We start from the raw sequence: 21,755 nt of genomic DNA, 5'->3' as shown, positions 1-21,755 counted from the left end.
TCGGGCTGTCAAACAAACTGGAATCTTTTTTTGCCTCAAACTTGCGCCATAATTTCGTTTACTTCCGACATTACCTCGAGTAATTTCATTACAAGTTTGGATATTTAATTAAATCATAACTCACGTATGGCCACAAAGTAAAAATTATACTTACACGTTAGTTTGGGAGCATTTATTACAATTATTTACCCCCGAATCTCCCTTTCTGCCATTGCAATAACCCAATTACTGTGATAGTTTAGTTCCTTCTGTTCTATGAAGCCGTATAAAATGATTAAGTTGGGTTGCGAGCGAGACTTCAAACAGGCAGTTCCTGCCCTTAGTGTGCCATCAAAGCGACTTTGTCCCAAATTTAAATAAGTTCCTGATTGATACAGGTTAAAGAGCTTTATAGAAACTATCACGCCCAAAATCACTTCCAAACAACTCCGAATGATCCATCGAATATCGAAACAATTTGTCTTGTTGTTATAGGCACGAAACAAGCAATTTCTTTTTCTTTTTCACTTCGTTACCCGAATCAATGTTTGTGAATTTTTTCCTGTATGTTTGTGAATGTTGAACATTTATATAACAGTGTGTGTGTGTGTCGGATATTTTTTGCGCGCTCTATCCCTTGTCAACAAAACTACTAAACAAGAAAATTATTCGCGAGATAAATATCAGGAAATAAGAGTTTCGCATCGGGTTGCATGCTTTGTTCTTGCCGGTTTATTGTACCCAACAATAGACCGGGGTTGGATATCAAAAAAATTCAAGGGTGGCGACACTTCTTGGAACTTTATGGAAATTTGAACAAGTTAATTGGTTTTTTATTAAATTCGAGACATTTACCACACGCAAAGTACTCATTATTTCACCAACTCTAATTCAAAATTATTTGTTACAACCCACCCTGTATACAGGGTGTCCATTTTTTGAGCTCCACCATGGGAATCTCAGTACTTATAAGAAGTCGGTTAAATAAGGGCAAAGTTGCGCATTTTTATGCTGAACTATTTATTATCTAAAAGTAAATTTGATGTACCAATTTTAGTTTTTGAATTATTGAGAAAAATCAAAAATTTTTATTTTTATTTTTTAAGCAAAAACCGAAAGAGCTAGACGTTTTTAAGAAGGACGCCATATTAATACTTGTATTTTTGAAAAGTCTTTCCTGGTTATAACGATGTATCACATGATATGATCGAAACTTACATACTGACTTAAGTTAAGAAAAAAGCGTTTTTGTAAAGAGTGCTTTGAAAAAAATCAAAAATTTTGTGTAAGAAACTAGATGTTGACAGTTCTATTAAATATGTGAGCAGATTTTTTTTGTTTTGTTTTGCAAAGAATAAACTTAAAGCTTATCATTCATTTAGTTGTTAAATCAGTAAGCTTGGCGGAAAAGTGGTCCTTTCATATCCAAATTCAATTAAACCTCTAAAATCTAGTTTGTGTAAAAACGAAATTGTTGGCGTTTTTTCCAAAGCATTCTTCGCAAAAATGCATTTTTCTGCATTTTGATCAGCAAGATTCGATCATATCATGTGGTCCATTGTTGTAATTAGGAATAAAAACACTTTTCAAAAATGCAAAAAGCGAATGTAGCTTCTATAAGAAAACCCAAAGTTGAGTGTTGTCAAAAACGCTTTAGAAGATACGATGACAGATTTAGATTCCTTGGTAAAAAGTGCCTGAAGAATGTCTTAGTTAAAAACGTCTAATTCTTTTGGTTTTAGCTTGAAAAAATAAAAAAAGCTACAAATTTCCATTTTTTTCCAATAATTCAAAACCTAAAAATGACTTATTAAATCTTCTATCAGATAATTGTTCAGCATAAAAATGCGTAACTTTGCCCTAATTTAGTCGACCTCCTGTCTCTTATAATAACTGAGATCCTCATGGTGGACAGCCTGTATATTCAGTCGGTTTTATCACAATTTTTGTCTTGCTATATCCGGATGATTTGTTGGTTCCTGTCCCGGCCAAAAAGCCAAAGTTGATCAATAAATTTTAATTTCCGGCCGCATTAAATGTGTTTGTAAAAATTACCATCAATTTCAATTTTAATTTTGTGTTGTTTTTAATGCAGAAATAATACCACATGTTATTTCGGCCCAAAACTCCGCGCATGCAATAATAATGTGTGATGGGAGTTTGGTCCCATTTGAAATAAAAAACCACAAGTTTTAAGCCTCTTGTGGCAAATATCTTTGATCCTTACGAGGAAAAAAACCAAATAAAAATGTAAATTTGTGGATGTTTTGCTCTACTTTTCCATTAATCGATTAATCGTTTCATTAGGAACCGCCAAACTGCTTTCAATAGTAGCAAATTAAGTGGCACTCGCTTTGTGATTCTCAATTGGTGACACATAAATCTTATCATGAAAGGCACTTTTAGCGCTGCGACTGAAAATAGGTGAGTTTTTATCGATGTTGCAGATTCATCAATACATTAACGTAAATGACAAGTGGCGTTAAATAAATCAGTGATATCAGTACGAAGCAGAAGCTTATTACCATACATAGTGTTTGCTGTTTACTGCCACTAACAACCTTCCATCATGGCTAAGTTTAAATTAGTGGATGAGCAATTTTCAGTGTATTGTTTCTCGAGTAATTAGAAATCAGAAATTGACAATTTACTTTCTTAATTATTACACAAGTTTAATGAGCAATAAAGATGCAAACACCGTCCCGGCGCATCCACCATTATTACACAAATGGCAACAGTTTTTATTAGCTACTCTATAAAACTCAATTCTCAGTTACACGACAATCGATATTTAATTTTAAGTCAAAATTAAATTTCAGAGAGTTAAAAATTCAATTAAATTTAAAGCGCGATAGCAACTTCAATTCACAATTTGGAAGGTGTCAACATGAGAGCGTTAACGCTTTACACTGAAAATTTCATTCTTGCCAGTCAGTCACGAGAAACAATACAAGCCATTCAATTAACAGAAACACGTGCCACCACTTTGTTTATATTTACATTCGGTTAATAAAACCAAATTGGACGTATTATTACGTCCGCATGACATTTTCGCCAAACAAAATAATGAAGGTAATCTCTTTGTAGCCACCTTTTTATGGCACACATGAGGCGCTTGTTTTGTTAGTGGTGGGCAGTTGGACGTGGTTAAAAGCAGGGTCGCCCGGTTTGATACTAAAAATATAATCTGAACCACACAGGGTGTACCAGCCTTTTAAAAATAATCCAAAATTGTAATCAAGTTTAATGGATAAGAAAATCAGCTCGCAATAATATCTATTAATTTCAAACTCTTAAAAGTTATTGAAAATATTTCCAAACTTTTACAACAGCTTGTTGTTCGAAAGAACCTGAGACCGTAATAAAATCGATTTTTTCTAAAAATAAAGTCTAAACAGAGACATCAGTCTTATAACAAGAAAAATTCTCATCATTCTTGTGTGACATAATTGTGTATTTCGTTTTTTATTAATTTTTTTCGGAATGTACACATTTCATTTTGTAACTTGGTTTAAATGGGGTTTTGAATCCACTAATTAATTTAAGGACTAAAAACAAATTTTAACATAAGGAGCTATCCTGTGTGCGCTGTTCTGTGTACGCAACAACATTTTTTGCTGTGAAAATTGATTAAAAAAAGGATGAGAAACAAGGACTTTTATTTGAATTGGCATTTTTCCAGAGTGCTCGACTTGAACAATTCCAGTCACGTAAAACAATAAAAAAAATCCTAAAAATGTTATGTGGTGATTTTTAATTGAAAAATAATCGAAAAATTTAGGGTAAACATCCATTTAGCCAAGGCTAAACATTCTGGTTATATCGTGATGATTACCAGAATTTCTGAACAAACAATAATGAATAATAAATTTAATTTCCTTTAACACACAAAAGTCAAGATCGATAATATTCGACACTCGACAAACCATGAGAGTGCAAAAGATATAAAAATTTCCTCGGGTTTGTTACCTGCAATTATTTGTGTTTACAAAAGCATTGAATATTTGTTATATGGTTTCTAATTTTATTATTCATTTTATCCACCAACCTAGATGCGGCTTTACAGATTGATTTCGACTCTTTTATCTAATTCAAAAAAAAATTAAATGCCTCGGCTTTACTGTTTTACGATTGATTAATTGGTTGTCTGCCCTATAAATCTGTAGCATTTTGGTTATAATAAATGTTTCTAAGACAAAAGCAAATGCACATTTAGTGAAAAATAGATTAAAATAAATAAAGAGATTCTATTAAATTTCTTACTATCATACAAGGTGTCTCAAAATTAGCAAATTGCGAGTTCAGAGCGTAATAGAAAATCACTACAGTAGCTCAAATATAGAAAAAAATTAAAATTGGGGGCTTTCCCATCTGGGACACCCTGTATAGAGAAGTCTGTTTGTTCAGTCGAAATCTATTAACTAGAGTTAATTTCTCCTCCAATACTTGCCAAAAACACTCGTAATTAAATAAAACAACAAGGAATTTCAAACTTTGTTGCTTTGCAAACATCTTGGAAGATTTCTGTACTTTTTCCGTTAAAATTGTATGTCATACAGACAAAAGATCTCATTTTCTTACTACACATTATTAAATATTGCCAACTTAATTTTAAAGTCACATGCCACCCTGCTCAGAAATTTATTTAGACGTGTCCACGAAGCGACAAAGCCGCGTTTTACATTCAGATTCCATAGCTAAATAAATAATTCAGATATTTGTAAACATTGTGTTAACCTGTTATTAAAAATAATTGTTTTGACAATACCATTTTCAGATTAACAGGAGGCGTTGCTTTTAGCAATTTCCTGCGACTTTCATTTCAAAAACCCCGTTTATTTATTTTTCTACTTTTTCGTACTTATTGGAGAGTTTCACGTTCATAAAGACATGATCCACGTAAACATACAAGCGTAACATTATAATTTTTCATCACCCTGTACGAATAAACACTGAGAAAAATAATAAAAAGTACTTACATTTCTGCGATGAAATAATCCATTCCCATTTAATTTCATCACCAGCAAAGTCTTTCACTGCACACATCACAAATCACCAAAATGTCTTTTACGAACTGTCAAAAAGCAAAACTGAGAGCCGCCTTGATCTCTTTGATGGAGATTAAATCGGAGAAAAACGCAGGTCATTGACCTCCAAGGGTGCAACAAAAAAGTATTATTTCTCAAATAAATCAGAGTTTTTTGTGTTTTCCATCAATTCTAATGTGAAAATCGGCGATTTATACACACTTTCATCTAATTCAAACGCAAAAAATACTCGTTAGTCTGTGACGTCAATTTTCGAATTTTGGTTCCGAACACCTGAAATAATTAAAAAGTCACTCATAATTGTACTCATTAGTATAATATTTAACACGAAGTTTTAAATCTTTGCAAAAGTCTTTACCCAAATGTCAAAAGCGCGAGACTGCAAGACGCCTAAGATCACTTGATTGAAATTAATTCACTCTGTAACGTTACTTTTCCAATTTTGTTTCCAAACAACTGAAAAAACCGAAAAGTCACTCACAGTTTTGTTTTTTAGCACAAAATTTAGCACGAACTGCGACAAACTTGTAATAATTGTTGCAAAAAGTCTTTTCCGAACTGTCTGTCAAATGCGCGAGATTGCAAGACGCCTATGATCACTTGATTCGAATTAATTCCAGGAAAACCACAGGTCAATGACCCGCAAGGGTGCATCAAAAAAGCATTACTTTTCAAATAAATCGGCACATTTTGTATTAAATCACGGTGATTGCATTTTATTAAACCTATTTTCTGTTCTGAAGAAGGGACAAGCGATTTCACCGAACTTTCATCTAAATCAAAACTCGAAACCACCCCAAAAAAATGAAATAGGTTTACATCACATGAAAATTTTGACTCCAAATGACTCAAATAGTTATAAAGGCACTCACAATTTCGCTTTTTAACAATATTAAGCACGACACTAACTTTGGATCAAAATTTTGCAGATGGAAGTGGATAGGGTAGCGAGTTCAGGAAAATTAAATAAGTCCACATTGGTTTGTAATTTTGATTTTAGTTAATTTAAGTAGTGAAGTGGTCACAAAACACCTAATCGCTTCTCTGTACCCTATTAAACACAAACTGAACCAAATAATTTTTGCATAACTGTTGGAAGTGGATGGGGTGCCGACGGCCAAACACGGGCGCGTGATTTAAAAAAAATATTAACGAGATTAACAAAGTTATTTTTATAAAAAGGGCCGGCGCGTGTTTCCAATTTTATAAAAACTCGTGGTCTGTTTTAGTTAATCAATTTATTAGGTGTGAAATTGGAAGTGGATGAAGAGTGCAGGTAGGTGGAAAAATATCTATCTATTCAATCCAATAGAGGGGAGCTCTTAAAGAAATTAAAAAGAAATTGTTTAGGGGAGATATGGAATTGTTAGTCCGTGCTTTATATGAATTTAATTCAGTCGCTTGTGCATTCATGGTTAATTCACGAATATGCACATAAATCCTTAGCGCTATCTCTGAGTAGATAATATGGACAAAAATGGATTGTCGCGCCCATTTGTAGTGGCAATTTCTCACTCTCACAATACCCGACAAAGGATTGTAAAAAACAAACACTGACAAATATCATTTAAGTCTGAATTTATGTGATGCATTAGGGCCGATGTCGCTACATCGTTTAACGCTTTCGGAAAATACTTCCAACGACGTTATGTTCATTCGGCGATAAAATTCCTATATCAAATTTAGCCCTTAATATAAAAATTTATTTCTCCGATAGAGTGGAAAGCAGTTTAAGTTACCATCTATTATCAAGACACAACATTTTTGAGCAAAATGGGTCGCTACTGAACTGTGTATTCGGTAACTCGATTACGCTAATGACATAAATACGCTAAAAGCCTCTAATGTTATCTCCAACGAGGAGTTTATCACTCTTGCATTTCATGCACTGAATGTAATGCAGAGTTGGAATAATGATTCCGTGCTGATATTCTGCCAGTTTCTAGCGCAAATTTAATAAACAGTTAAATTGGCGCATGCAGACAACGGGGACAGGATTTGCCTCTAATCAAAATAAAATAAGGAGTCTTGAATTATTTGAAATCAGAAATCAAAGCGATTGTTACGTATCAGAAATGCCTTTCGACGGAGTTGGGAACAAGAGAACGAATGGAATTAAACATTGCTTTTATCCTGCAATATTTCAACAGAGAAAATTAAATAACATTTCATTGAAGCTGTCGTTCTGGTTATTAGTGCATTTTTCTTTTCATAAAATACACCTATACAATACAATTCTGGCAATTAACTAGACGAGACGGTCAAATGTAATACAGTGAAACCTCCCTTAATGGACAACTCCGAATAACGGACACTGCTTCACAACGGACATTTAAGTGAGCTTTTCTCCACAAAGGACATTTAAAAATTCTCCATCGGTGTTCCTTATTGAGGGGTTTTACTGTAAACACTTTAAGAAAATAGATGCTTTTTAGTTTGAAATAAAAATTACTCGTACCTAATATTCTAATAGGTTTGTTCTCTATATTTTTTTTCTTTCAAATATGGATTTTTCTGTGATTTTGATAAGAAACAGTGAACTGAATAATTAAATGATCCGATTTACTACATTTTCTAATAATTTTGAGGCAAAGCAACGTTTTTTTAACTTGTTTCGTCAAAATCTGTTAATTTCTGGCAGCAAAATGTGCCAAAAACATTTGATTTCTGGTTTTAGAAAGTCACAAAACTGCTAAAATATTGACGATTTTCGCCAAAATCTTTCGTATAAAGTCTATTTCTGAGTTAAAAAACCCTTATTCCGGCTTTTGTACTTAGTACTTGTTTTTTTAGAATCTCTCTCAACAGATTTTCGTACTTGTTTTACCAAATCCTCTGAATTTAAATTTATTTCTGGATTCAAAAAGTATCAACTCGCTTGAAATTGACTAAATAATTCGAACTTTTTAGCACAAAAATGACGGAAATAAGCGCTAAAATAAGCTTAAAATTTAAGCAAATGCATAAAAAATGCTCAAACAATGAACCTCTTTCAAAAATTATACTCACAATTTTTTTCAAAAAAACTTTAGCGCTTTTAAAAACAAAATTTATTTATTAAATGTATGTTTAACAAAAACAAACCTTTATAAATAAATAAACTGGTTATGTAATAGGTAGAAATTTTTTTTTAAATTCCATTTACTTTTCGAGTTAGCTATTAAAATTTTTTTAATGACATCTTACTATGGCAATTTTTTTAGTAAAAGATTTTGCTCTAATTTTAAAAATGACTTGTAATTCAAAATATTGCTTTTAATAAACCGCAGTGTTTTTATTTCATTCTCAACGGCGCCTCAAAACAACGAAAGTTTGTTGGTTCGAAAAATTATAAATTTTTTAAAGTATTAGATAATATTAAAGCTAAAAAGCCTGTAAACTATAAAAATTTGCATAAAAATAGCACAAAAAATGTATTTTAGCAAAAAAAAACACCAAATAAGCAATAAAAAATTGGTCTATTTAAACAGAAAACTGAAATTTGCCAATGTCGACAAAAAATGTACATAGCTTATTAATATAACGGATTAACAAAATACTAGGAATCCGAACTTTACAAATAGTTTAGTCCTCCTTTCCTTAAATTTTTTATATTTAAGTTAATTTTGAGCTCTAAAATGTGTGAAAAACACTTAAATTTGGTTGAAATACGGGTCTAAATAGCAAAAAAATACCAAAAAATTGATTAAAATGGCATTATTTTTCTATTAAGCAATACTTTTTGTACTTTTTTTGGTGAAATTTCTCTATTTGAATAAATTTCTGGTTTCAAATTATAACAAAATATTCAGCTTTGGCTGGAATATTAATTATTTTAATGCTTGTTTTGGCAAAATCTCTTATTTACAGACAATTTCTAGGTCCAAAAATCAAAATATAGGTCTACTTATCTATTTAATAAAGGCCAAAATGTTTCAAACATGGCTAAAATAACCTATAGTTTCAATTTGGTACTAATTTGTTTAAAATCTTTTAATTTTAGCCAGTTTCAAGTATTAAAACGTGAGAAAATTAATTGCACTTGGTCAAAATAGCGACCATTTTTGTAGTTTCTTCGCCAGAATTGTTCAACTTAACTCAATTTCAAGTACTAAAACGTAAAAAAACAATCGTGCTTGTCCAAAAATGTACCAAAAATTAGATAGGACATTATTTTTAACTAAATAGGGAATTCATTGCGATTTACTACAAAGTCTGTCTATTAGAGTTAATTTCTAGTTTCAAAAAGTGTTAAGAAATGTTCAAAACTGGCTAGAAAATTAACAATTTTTGTACCTCTTCCGGCCAAATTTTAAAATTTAAGGCGATTTTTTCTAGATTCAAAAAGTGTCAAAAACTTAAAAAATTTTGCCCTAAAACGACAATTTTCGTATTTCTTCAGATGAAATCTTTATTTAGGTTTATTTCTGGTACGAAAAAGTGCCAAAAAACGCTCAACATTGGCTGAAATATTGACGATTTTTTGCTTATTTTGACAAAATTTTAATTAGAGTTTATTACTGCTTCCAAAACGTACGAAAAACATGAAACGTTGAAATAACATTATCCTGACCTAAGATGCTGATTTCTACCTGCACAGAGACGATTTTGCATTTTTGCTAAACTCCGCAGATAGTGAATATTGACTTAAATAATAATTTTTACAATAATGTAGTTTAGGCCAGAAGATTAGAATTTTCTCGGTTTAAGATATTTTTATTGTTTATTTCGTCAATACGCCGTTATTGAATGAAACTTTAATTTGCATTTTACTGTAGAATAATTATCTTCTGTCCTAAGCTGCATTGTTTTATGATATATTATTTCAGTTAATCTTCGCTACTTGGGTTGAAAGAAAGTACTTGTTTTGCAAAAATCGTCGGAATATAACGATATAACGAGAATTTTTCATGTGCTTAGCCATTTTAAGTCAATTTTTGATTCAAAATGTGCCAAAACCCTAGGAAATAGCAAAAACAAGACAATTCTTTATATTTTTTCTATTAAAATATTTTTGATTTGATTTAAATTTCAGCTTTAAAATGTACCAAAAACTACCAATTTTTCGTAGTTTCTTCGTTTCAACTCGATATCTAGTACCGCAAAGTACCAAAAACCAAAATAGTCTTTGAGTTGAATTGCTAATGACTGAAAAAAATCGGGACATTTCAATACTTTCTTGCTTGCTTTGTTTTGAAGAAATAGGTCATACTTGTTATAATTCATCGCATGAAAGGCGTCACACAACATAACTGAAAAGTTAAGAGCGCAAATGAAGATAAAGTATCTTCATATTAAATTAATTTAAGTTGTTAGGTAAGCGTTTTGTTTTATTAAAAATTATATGAACACACTGCCACTAAAAATGAAGGCTTTAGATAAGGGGTCCGATTTCACGCTTATGAAATTTTCAAACAAACACAACTTTCGTTGATAATTTTCCGCGACATGTTGAACAACTTCAACTCAAGAGTCTTGTTACTGTTTAACATTTTGCGGAGGTGTTTATCTAAAAGTTTTGCGATTATAAGCTCTTGTTCCGAACCGAACAATGCTCTTATTGCGCCATACAAACATTTAATAAAATATGAAAAAGCTCAGCGGTTGGAGCACATATTTATTTCAATTCCATCACGAAATATCGGATTTTCAGGTACAGTAATTAGCTTTTGTCCAACTGATTTGCGCTCAATTTGCTCTCCCTTTGCACAAAATCACGGCTGTGTGTCCGCTCAAACCGCAATTATGAAAAAATGAACAAATGTGTTATTTGTATTTAAATTTTCAAAGATTGGGGTGCGGTCGGAGAGAATAAATCCACTGACCTTCCCCTCTACTATCTTTTACGAAACTGTCAAAATAAATTTGCACAGCCTTTTCAGAGTGAACGTTTTAATCTCGCAATATTTATTTATCGCGTTGGTGGACTGTATTTAATATTGTTTCGCTTTTTACGATTGCCGGTTTAATTGAAATTCAGAGAATGGCTATTTTTAGTTTAAAACGTTGGTATTAAGATTTCCCTAGAGGGTCTTAATACACGGGAACAAAATATGATTCACTTGAAAATTATTAATTTAATCTACCTACATGCACGCCCGTGAGTCATTTCAATTTTAACAATAAGGTTAAGCTTAATTAGAAAATCAGTCTTTGACATCTTCCCTAAGAGATTATTAACGCCGAACAAGTCAGCAAAATTCCTGTTAATATCTCGCAATTTTTATTTATTCCGCTTCACTCACAACGAATGATACAAATCAATAATCACGAAATATTTTCCTCCATAATTGAAATGTCTGGAAATTTGTTTCCAATTTTAAATAATTACACCGACAAGCTGATCTCGTCTCGGCACGAAAACAGCACTAAATGTTGTTCGGCGAAATTCCTCTCCGACTTTTCTCCAGTTTTATTTTAACGTCAGCCACGGAAATAATCTATCACGAGATCTTTACAACGCGACGAAAAATAAGACAATGTCAGAGCTCAAACCAACATCACTGAGTTGATCATGCAAAATCGCTGACAGCCGCTTTTCAGATAAGTTCAACCCAATTTCGCGAACAAATAGTTTTATTTCATTCGTTTTTTGCAATTTCTTTGAAAAGTAGAAACGGCATTACGACGGTTTTCGCGTTATTAACTTTTCATAAGAAATATTTATTTGCTGAAAACTGCTCTCAGATAAAAAAATTGCACATAATTGGTCTAAAACCTCCACCGTCAGCTGTGTTTCTGCGTTATTTTCGTACAGCCTTCGTCGATATTGGATTCCTGCAGAAACATGTAAAATCCACGTTACAATGTTGACATTGTGCGGGTTTAAGTGTTAAGTGAAAAGTTTAACAGACCTGAAATTAACATTAACAAAATCTCTCTGAGATAATTAATTTTTATCACATATTATTGTCTACAAGGCAAAATTAGGTCGTCTTAAATCGACAAGAAATATAAAAATTTGAAATTAACAAACTTACTTAGTTTTTAAATAAATCTGGGTGCCCAGAGCGCTCCGGAGTTGGCAGTATTTTATGCAAAATGGTCTCAACATTGTAAATTCATCAAAAGTACAAGGGAAATAAAATTAAAAATGATTTATTCTAGTTTTGCCAAATATATAGCTCAAACAGTTTTCTTATTTAAAATTAAAAATTAGGTACAATTTAACGACAAAACACTACTAGTAAAGCAGTATACAAGTGCTTCGTTTTAATTATTTTTTTCGAAACTTTCTTAATAATTAAGTAATATTAGTCACAGAACGATGATTTTTTTTGTCGTAAAGATATAAATTTAAGAGTGCTTTCCAACTAAAAATAATCCTAGAAACTAACAAAAATTTTCAAACGTTGCATATTTGTAAACAAGTTTGGTAAAAACCACTATAATTCTCCAGAAGGATTATGTAAAAATTATAAGAAATATTAAACAGTAAAAAGACAAACAAACTGATGCAATTGTTTATTGCAAAAAACACTAATAACAAGAAAAAACGCAAATAGATCATTCATAAACTTTCTCCAAATTCTTTCTTACAAGTACATTAGATTCTACTCAGTGTCATTTCAACTTTATTTTTTAGTTTTATTTAAAATTCTTATAATTTGTTCTTCTTACTTCATTTTCGGATTTACGTTAAGATGCTTTTGAGATTCTTTACTAAAGCCATTTCCAGATCTGAAATTTGGATTCTTTTCGAGATTGTTTTACAAATCTATCTTTAGATTCGTTTATAAATTCTTCTCTAAATTCTTCTATAGAATTATTTTGTAGACTGTATTAAAAATTTTTTTTACTTTTTTACTTTTTTACATACTCCAAATTTTAGTTTAGAGTCCACTCTGCGTCTTTTCAAAATTCATTTATAGTTCAATTTTGATTTTTTTGTTTAATCTTCATTGCTTCTGTACCTACCCTTCTCAAGATTTCCATTAAGATTCTTTGAAGAAATCTTTTCTAAAAACTTTTTAGCTTTGTGCCTAAAGATAGATTAATTCCGAAAGCGCGAGTGCAAATAAACTACATTTGTATTTGAAAGGGAAGACTTGAAGTTTTTTCATTTATTCTTTTGTTTCCTTTCTTTGATATCAACCGTATATATTTCCATTTTCTAAAACCGTCTGGAGAACTAAAATTTTTTTATAAATTTTTCTTTACAACAGTATTTTTTAGATTGTAGTCAAAATTATTTTATAAAAACTTTTTTTACAATTTCTCTACTATCGAAATCCTCTTTTATGTTTTACTCAGCATTTAAAATTGTTCTAAATTATTCTTTAGCATTATTTTTGTACTTTTTTCTAGCTACTTTCAGATTCATCTGTAAAGAATCTTCCAGAATCTATTGTAAAGCCGGATCTAGATTTAAAATCCGGATTATTTTTATTATACTCACAGTAATTTTTTTAACGCTTCTTCCACATCATTTCTACATTCTCCAAATTTTCTTTCAAATTCTACTCTGCATCTTTTTGAAATTCGTTCATAGTTACATTGAGAATTCTTCCAAATTATTTTTTGGCACCGTTTATGTACTCTTCAAAATATTCTTAGGATTCTTCTCAAATTATTTTATAAAGCCGTCTCTATACAGAGTGAGTTTAAAGTAACGCATAAAATTTATATTTTTATTATCATAATTTATCAGAAAAAGCTTTTTATTGTACATTTGTATATTATTGATTTTTTTCGTTTATGATACAAGTTATTTAATCTGTTTATGATGCCATAGGGCCATAATAAGCGGGTGTAATGATTTCGCCCGCAAATTCCTACTAATGCTGACATTTATAAATCACTTAATTTTCATATTCCAATTGGAAAATAAAACTGAAAGCCTTTGACTTTAACTGTTGCTCTTGAATATAAAAATCTTCATTATGCTCTTCGTAGATAAAATACTATTATGTAGATTATGTATAATTATGAATAAGTTTCTTTTACATTTTTACAGTATTTTTTTTACTTGTTTTTTAATTTAGCAGTATTTTTTCAATTTCTTTATATTTATCAGAAATATCAGATAAAAATGTGGTTACCATTAAAAAAAATTAAATATTACATCATTACTCAAAAACCATTGAAGTCACAAATGTTACAGAGGTGTCAAGATGTAGTATTTTTTAAAACAAAATCGATCTGTTTGAGAATTTTTTTTTAATGACTCACAACGAAAATATGAATTTTATGCGTTACTTTAAACTCACCTTGTGTAAAAATTCTGAACTTCTCTTTAGATTAAGTTATAGATCCATCTGTAGGTTATTTTATAAATAATTTTCTAGATTTTTTTTATAATTTATTATTATAATGGACTGTAGGTACTCAAAATTGTTTTCTAAACTCTTCTACATATTTTACGTTCATGAAATTTAATTCTTTTAAAATTCTGTTATAAGTTTATTTTAGACTTTTTCTACACCTATTAATTTTTAGCATTGTTCCTGTAGAAAACTTATCATTCTAAAAACATGGTTGACAAATTCCATTATATCAGCAAAATATTTGGAATGATATTAAAAAAAAATTCTTTATATGAGCACCATATTAGTGAATCCTAATCCCAAACGGTTTTAAATGTTCTTAAAATATTTTTCACCAAGTTAACACTACTGTCACCGTAATAAGCTATACAGGGTTTGAAAGTAACTATCTAAAAAAATTTGCAACTATTTTTTTAGATACCATTTAAAGAATTCGCCTGAACAAATCGCTACTGATAGCTTTGGTGTTATGAATTTTTCGAGTGTAAAATTTGCCATCAAAAAATTTGCACATAATTGGCCTAAAACCTCCACCGTCAGCTGTGTTCTCGCGTTATTTTCGTCGATATTAGATTCCAGTCGACAGAAAAGCTCCAAACATGTAAAATCCAAGTAACAATGTTGACATTGGTGGAAGTTTAAGTGTTTGTCGCAACGCGAGCAATGAATGAAAGGCCCGAAATTAACAAAACGGTGTTCTCGAACATCAGGTTACTGTTATTGCAATCTCGAGCTAATGAAATTATCCCGAAACCTGAGTTTTTTCGCAATAAAATCCCCCACAATACAAAACGATGCTAAATTGGTTTTAAGAAACGGAGAAAACGCCATAATATTTACAAATCCTGCGTTTCTTTGCACACGAATTCACATAAGGGTGGTTGTTATTGTCGAAGTTGCCTTCCAACTATTTCCTCCTCGTCCATTAAGTCGCTTGTGGAAAAGTAGGAGATATGGCTCAAGCTGCTTTATGGCCTTGTTTCCTACCTTAAAGTTCCAAATATTTCTAATGTATGTTGTTTTGAAACGACTGACATTTCGAAACATAAATAAATAATCACCTCGCTGAAACAAACTAAACATTTCTGCTTGCTACATACACAAATCCTTTGAGAGAGCCTCGGGCTTGATGTTTTAACTTATTGTTGCCAAGCTTAAGGGTTTCTTTGCCTTAATTCTTAATTGGCGAATTTTTAATAAAATTAAGCACAGATCGGTGCAAATGCATGCAGCTTTCAAACAAAGCAATTACAGCAGCACAAAGCTGCATCAGGCATTTGAGGAATTGCAATTAATTGATAGTTTTTACCAGCTCTGACATATTTTTAATATATATGCAAAAACCGTAATTTAACTGCCATAATTTACATTCAAATTACACAGTGAATCGAAATAACATATAAAATTTGGACGTTAAAGGGTAATTGTCCAATTACAGTTAATCGATAGTCATTATCAATAATAATGTAACAATTAATCGTGCATGCCAGTAGCAGATGTTTCAATCAATGCCATTTCCCGGACGTAACAATAATTAAAAAATTGTAACACAATTAAGGGGAAAGTTTTATTTACTCATGTTGCTGGAATATATTTTTAGAAATAAAAATCGTTGGCTGAAACCATAACATCTCGCTTCCTTTATGAAGTAAATGGCATAAAAAGAAAATCTCGTGATTTTCATTTATCGTCGACTTTTCATCGCGATATTACGTACTCCAAGTAGTGCTTTCATGGGTTTCCGAAAGCTTGGCTACAGTATTTCCAGACACAATAGTCTCGGCGATACCGACATAAGATTAAGGGCAGATGATTTGCGGGTTATTAGCTTTAGAAACAAACATTTTTCGTATTAAATAAATACGAGCGATTAGTTGCAGGGACGTTCATGTGTTGGCAAAAAACCGAGGATATAAAGTTGTTCAATTATTCAATGTGCGGTAAAGACAAGTATAATAAAACAATTTTTCTGTTTTTATTACGGTATTTGAAATCCAATTTTTATTCTAAGAATAGAATTGCGGCTCCTTAGAACAGATTTTGAATCTGAGGCAACGAAACCAATTTTTGAAAAAAAATATTTACTTAAAAATAAGGTACTGAATGCTGTCATAAAAATTAAAAATAAGAATTATTAAATAGTTGTTGGACTAATTAATATACAGATTGATTCATAAGTCTCTGCTTTTTTTCATGGGATATATAGCTCTTTAAAGTTAGATGTTTAATTTTAATTTTTTGCACTTCAGGTGAAATTTTTTTGAATTCATTTTGCGGAAATGACAAATCTACAACATTGAGCATACATCTGTTAAAAAAATCACCAATTAGTTTTATGGTGTTTAAAAGATTTAATAAACTCGGAAATTAGACAATAAATTAAATTTGACATCAGTGGACAACAATTAAAAAGAAAGCAAATAAAAAACTTCATTTTTAAGCTTTACTGAACGTCCTTTAATACGTGAGTTGGTTAAACACTTTTGAATCACTTTATATAACACATCGTGGTCTCGATATAACTTGCCAACAAGTCTGGAAAACTTTTTTTGTTATGACAAAAATAATGAAAATAAATCAATTTACATCCACACACATTCGACGCTACTGATTACAGTCATAGTCAGGAATTAATTGTTAGGGCTTGTAAGGATTCTAAACAATCATTTGTTATCAAAAATATTTAATTTTCTTGCCAATGTGTGCGATTTTTTTTCATTTATTTTACAGTTTCTTGTAATAATTAGGTATTAGTTAATTAAAATTAAAGCGCTGCTAAAAAATGTCCCTTTAAAACAAACAGTGTTCAAACGTTGATTTATAAAAAATAAGGAAAAAAAATGTCAGTAGACCCTAAAAATTTATAATTTGTTTTAAAATAACACTAGAAATAATAAAACTTATGTTGATAAATACTTTCATATTTTTGTTTTATTAATATTCATATGTTTAATTCAATATTATTTACAATAAGAAATTGTCGAAAGATTTTTCACAGAGAAAATAATAAAGTCTCAATTAGCAAACGTAGATTTCTGCTTGATTATTAGTTTTTGAAACATAAAAAAATTCTTTTAGCATATTCACCTAGAAGTGCTCATTAATTCTGAAAATTGTGCAAAGAATCTGAAGAGATAAATAAAAATATAGTTTTTAATACATACATATAATTTATTTGTTATATGCAAAGTAGAAGTATATAAAATAGAAATAAAACAATGATTAAATGACTTCTATAAATTGAGATTAATCAATATTTTGAATCTCTAATTTTACCTAATCTAATCTAAATACAATACAAGTATGTTTTTTCATTTGTTAGGGTAGGGTGGGGTAATATCGCACGTGGGGCAACTCCAAACATTTTGAAATTAAGGTCTATCGCTATGTTTGGTTCTTTACCAGTTTGTAAAGTAGTTCGAAACAATGTCCATGGTATGTGTCTGAAAGTTAAGAACTCACTGAAGCAAATTTTTGCGACTAGTTTCCCTCAACATTTTTTGGATATTTGATTTTCATTTGTTATTATTTGCATCAATATTCTATAGATACGAAAGTTGGTTTAATTTCCTACATTGTAACTCCGAAAATTATAACGTATAAAGATGGTATGTACGTTGACTGGATGAGATCATAGGGGCACATGGTTTTGTAATTTGAAAATTTTTAGCTGAATGAGGTTTGGTTCGGACTATAGTTATGAAGCGCTAAAACATTGAGGAAAAATTTTCCTAAGCAATGGGAATAAACATTTTCCCAAAAAAGATTTCTACTGTTCTCCAAGCTGATTTTGATTCATATTGTTACTCAAACTTTCTAAAATAAGTGGATCGGCACGATTATCTTTTTTTTTGGAGCTTAACGTAATTATTTTCTATACCGAAAAATATTCTTCCATAAGTATTTTTGTTTAGTTTGTTCACCAGTTTGTATCTCCATTCATGTCCAAAATGTGTCCCACCGGGGCACGTCTAGACAAATGCATTATTATTTAAATTAATATCTTTACTCAAAAACTATTATTTGAGTATACATTAGTGGTTGACAATTTTAACAAATGTAGTTAACTGTATAGGTGTTTCAAAAGCGCAACGACTGAAACTGTGAATCAATTTCAAATTTTTTGAAGAGTTTCAAAAAAAGTCGGCCGAAGCTGCTCCACCGTACCCTACTCGAACAAAGTTTGTGTTTTGATACCTTTTTTGTATTTGCAATTGCATATTTTTCTTCAAATGTTGTTTTGCTAATATAAATAAATTTAAAGTATTATGTGGGGATCATTTTAGTAATTAGAAGTAAACATGTACTGCGTTTTCTGCTCAACTATTATTTTTGTTTTTTAATTATTTTATTATTTTATAGTATTTATTTTTATTTTGTAACCACATTTAGACTTTTGTCTGTTCGGTTATAAAGTATTATTATTATTATTATTATTACTATTGTTTATTTTTTTAAATATGTTAGTCAAAATTTAAAAAGTCTTACCTTGGACAAATTTAATTAAGATTCTATTTACAAAACTATTAAAACGTTTTCCTTAAGTCAGTCTTTTAACTAGCAAATTCGTTGGTAGCAATTTTAATAAAAAAATTGTTCCCATTTTTGATTTATATTGACAAGAAAAAAAAGGAAAATTTTTGTTGTGTGAAAATGAAACTTAACCTTTTTCATTTTCTTCAATTTCCAGAATTTACGCCAACTTTGCGAATTCAATTAACTAATTACAATGTACGTGCCTTGGGGCTGCAAAATGTTATTCACAATAGTTTCGAGCAAGTGCAAATACATGTATCGTGTCTAAATTAATACAACTCTGCGATGTAGACAGAAATTAGTGTTTCATTTGTATGAAAAACGAGCTAATTTTTATAAATTTTTCGCTGAAATTAGATTCTAATTACATCCTTGGTGAATGTTTCAACTTCATTAAAACCGCCTGTTTACAGCGAGCTCATTTACCTCCGCATTTTTAAATATTTGACATTCTTATTAAAAACTCCAGTTTAATAATAGTGCGACTTTTATTAATTTCGTTGTGGAATAATAAAAATCGTAATCGGCTTAAATGCTTTGAGTCCCTCAAAGATTTTTTCGACTAATAAAACTCGCGATAAACAAGCGACTAAATATATCAGCCCGGACCAACAACCTATTGATCTGAAAGTTCACAATGCGACATTATAAATTCATTTGTATTCGCGAACAAACTGAAATAAGCAACTAATATTTAAAGTTTGATTAAAATGCCGAAGGGCCCTTAAGCTAAAACGCACGCTTTTACGAAAATGGGCCATAAAAGACTGTTTAGTGGCGGAAGCCACTAAACTGTAAGACTGTGCACCTCCTCCTGGAACTAATTAACAAAACGGGCGAAAAAATTAATTGGGTTCTTTGAGGTGCGATCGATCCTCCAAACATTAAAGTGGCCTAAACAAACACACTTTTACATTTTTATTACAGCATTTCTCGGAGGAATGTTTATGTTGGCAAGATTTTCATTAAAACACGTGTTGGAACAATTAGATTGGCCCAAAAAATTAATTAGTCCAAAACACTCGGCTGTTATTGCCAGGCCGATATTGCGGAAGCTGCGGTGTAAATACGGCCTTATTACCCCCATAAACGGTCCCATAACCGCCGATAAGGCACGCAGATTAATACATGTTTATTATTTTGTGGCTTATCTCCGCTTAATTAACCAGCTCGTCGTTTAGGCCGTCGCGACAATAAATCTGGTCCTTGCCTCCGAATCGACATATTCCATTTATCAAACCTGCCAGAGCTGGAGTGTGTTACTCTGCAGATTTTTTCCGAGGAAGCCATAAATAACCAACATGTTATAAAACGTATCATTGGAATTCTGCCCGAGCAATTATGAGCGAATCGAATTTAACTTTGTTCATACATTTTCTCAAATCGGAAAAAGCAATAATGCGGTTTATGCGTCGTAATTCTGTTATCAGTCGCCGTTTTGCATCATAAAGACACCTTTTATTGGAAATATGTGCCGATGGATGGATGGGGCTGACCCATATCGCACACATAAAAACTGGAAATTTACATTTCAGAGGGAAGCTTTCACGCAGAAATGAAACGCTACATAAATTTCGCTTGAAATAAAAAGAATCGGAATTAAATCGGCGTTTTTGGACCAACGGTATTAAAAAGATCGAAAAATATTTGCGTTGAGGTAAAAGCAATAAAGACAAGTCTGCGACCGGTTTATATGTGCATGAAAACCCTCACCTTTTATTTCATGGGGCTTCAAAAGCAACGCTTTCTCCCGCCAAGCTTAGCATTTTTTATAACATGCTCACTGTCTGCAAATGCATTAAAAGTTCCAAGACGAAATCCTACGTCTTAAATACGTAAAATTGCATAAAAATTAATTTCATTGGGCGATTATTAGTTGATTCCAGTCAAAAATCTGGCGATTAACGCTCCGGAATTGTCAGTATCATTGGACTTTATTAATAAATTGATATAGTTGTTTAAAAACGCAATTTTAGAAAATTTCGGTTTTCAGGCTTAAAAATTTGTGAAAATTTCAATGAAGTAGGTTATGAAAAAAACATCCGCTAATTGCGGTAATCAGACGATAAGGTTTTTCGCTTCCGGGAAAACTTCGGGAATGTGCTTGCTGTCTATTTTTATTAATAAATTTAAATGTTTGTCAAAAAACCGCAGCGCGATTTCAGAAAATTTTGTCTCTGAAAACAGTTTGCAGGCATCAAATGGAATCTAAATAATGATTATACAAGGTGTATTAGAATGATCTTCATTTAGTCAAAGTTAACTGGATGAGAATCATTTAAACACACCTTGTATACAGGTTACAAGAAAAAACGATCAATATTTTATTCGTTTCTGGGAAAAATCTGGCGATAAGTTTGCCGTCAATTTTTTATAATAAATTTAAAAGTATGTAAAAAATCTTTTACAAATTACACTAAATAGGTTGCGAGTACCTGTCTAAAAATCCGACTGTTTCAAATTATATTATCAGACGATATATTTTAAAAGATTAATCAAAATAAATCAAAAGAAATCAAAATAACTTTCTTCAATCGAATGATTATAGTTACTGAAATATAGAAATATGCCACCTCCACTTTATTCTTGTATACAGGGTTCACACAAAATTCACATGTTTGTTACATGTTTTAAAAAAAACCTCGAACAAGCCGATTTTATTTTTTATATGCAACATTCTGACATAACAATTATATTTATGATCTTATTCGTTTTTGAGTTGTGAGGTCATTCTTATTGTTTTTAAGTGACAACCGACATTTTTGTTTATTGCTTTAAAAACTACACACCATTATATTTACCTCTGGTAATGATAAAAATATAAAAAATAACATAAAAATTAAACAATAAATTTAATTCAACAGAAAATATTAACAATGAAACATAATGGGTTTTACCTTTTTGATATTGACTTTTTTTGTAAGCGGCAAATATATTTTTTTATATA

The 21,755-nt window shown here is 30.9% G+C and overlaps 1 protein-coding gene across 2 annotated transcripts in view; it reads left to right on the top strand.

The window, feature by feature from the left end:
• LOC103312561 (uncharacterized protein) overlaps positions 1-21,755 on the top strand; it is a 112,120-nt gene that overhangs the window by 2,081 nt on the left and 88,284 nt on the right. The window lies entirely within an intron of this gene.

This window comes from Tribolium castaneum, chromosome 1 (assembly GCF_031307605.1).
Source record: "Tribolium castaneum strain GA2 chromosome 1, icTriCast1.1, whole genome shotgun sequence".
Lineage (NCBI taxonomy): Eukaryota > Metazoa > Arthropoda > Insecta > Coleoptera > Tenebrionidae > Tribolium > Tribolium castaneum.
Note: the sequence above shows the minus strand (reverse complement) of the source record. Positions and strands in the feature narration are given on the sequence as shown.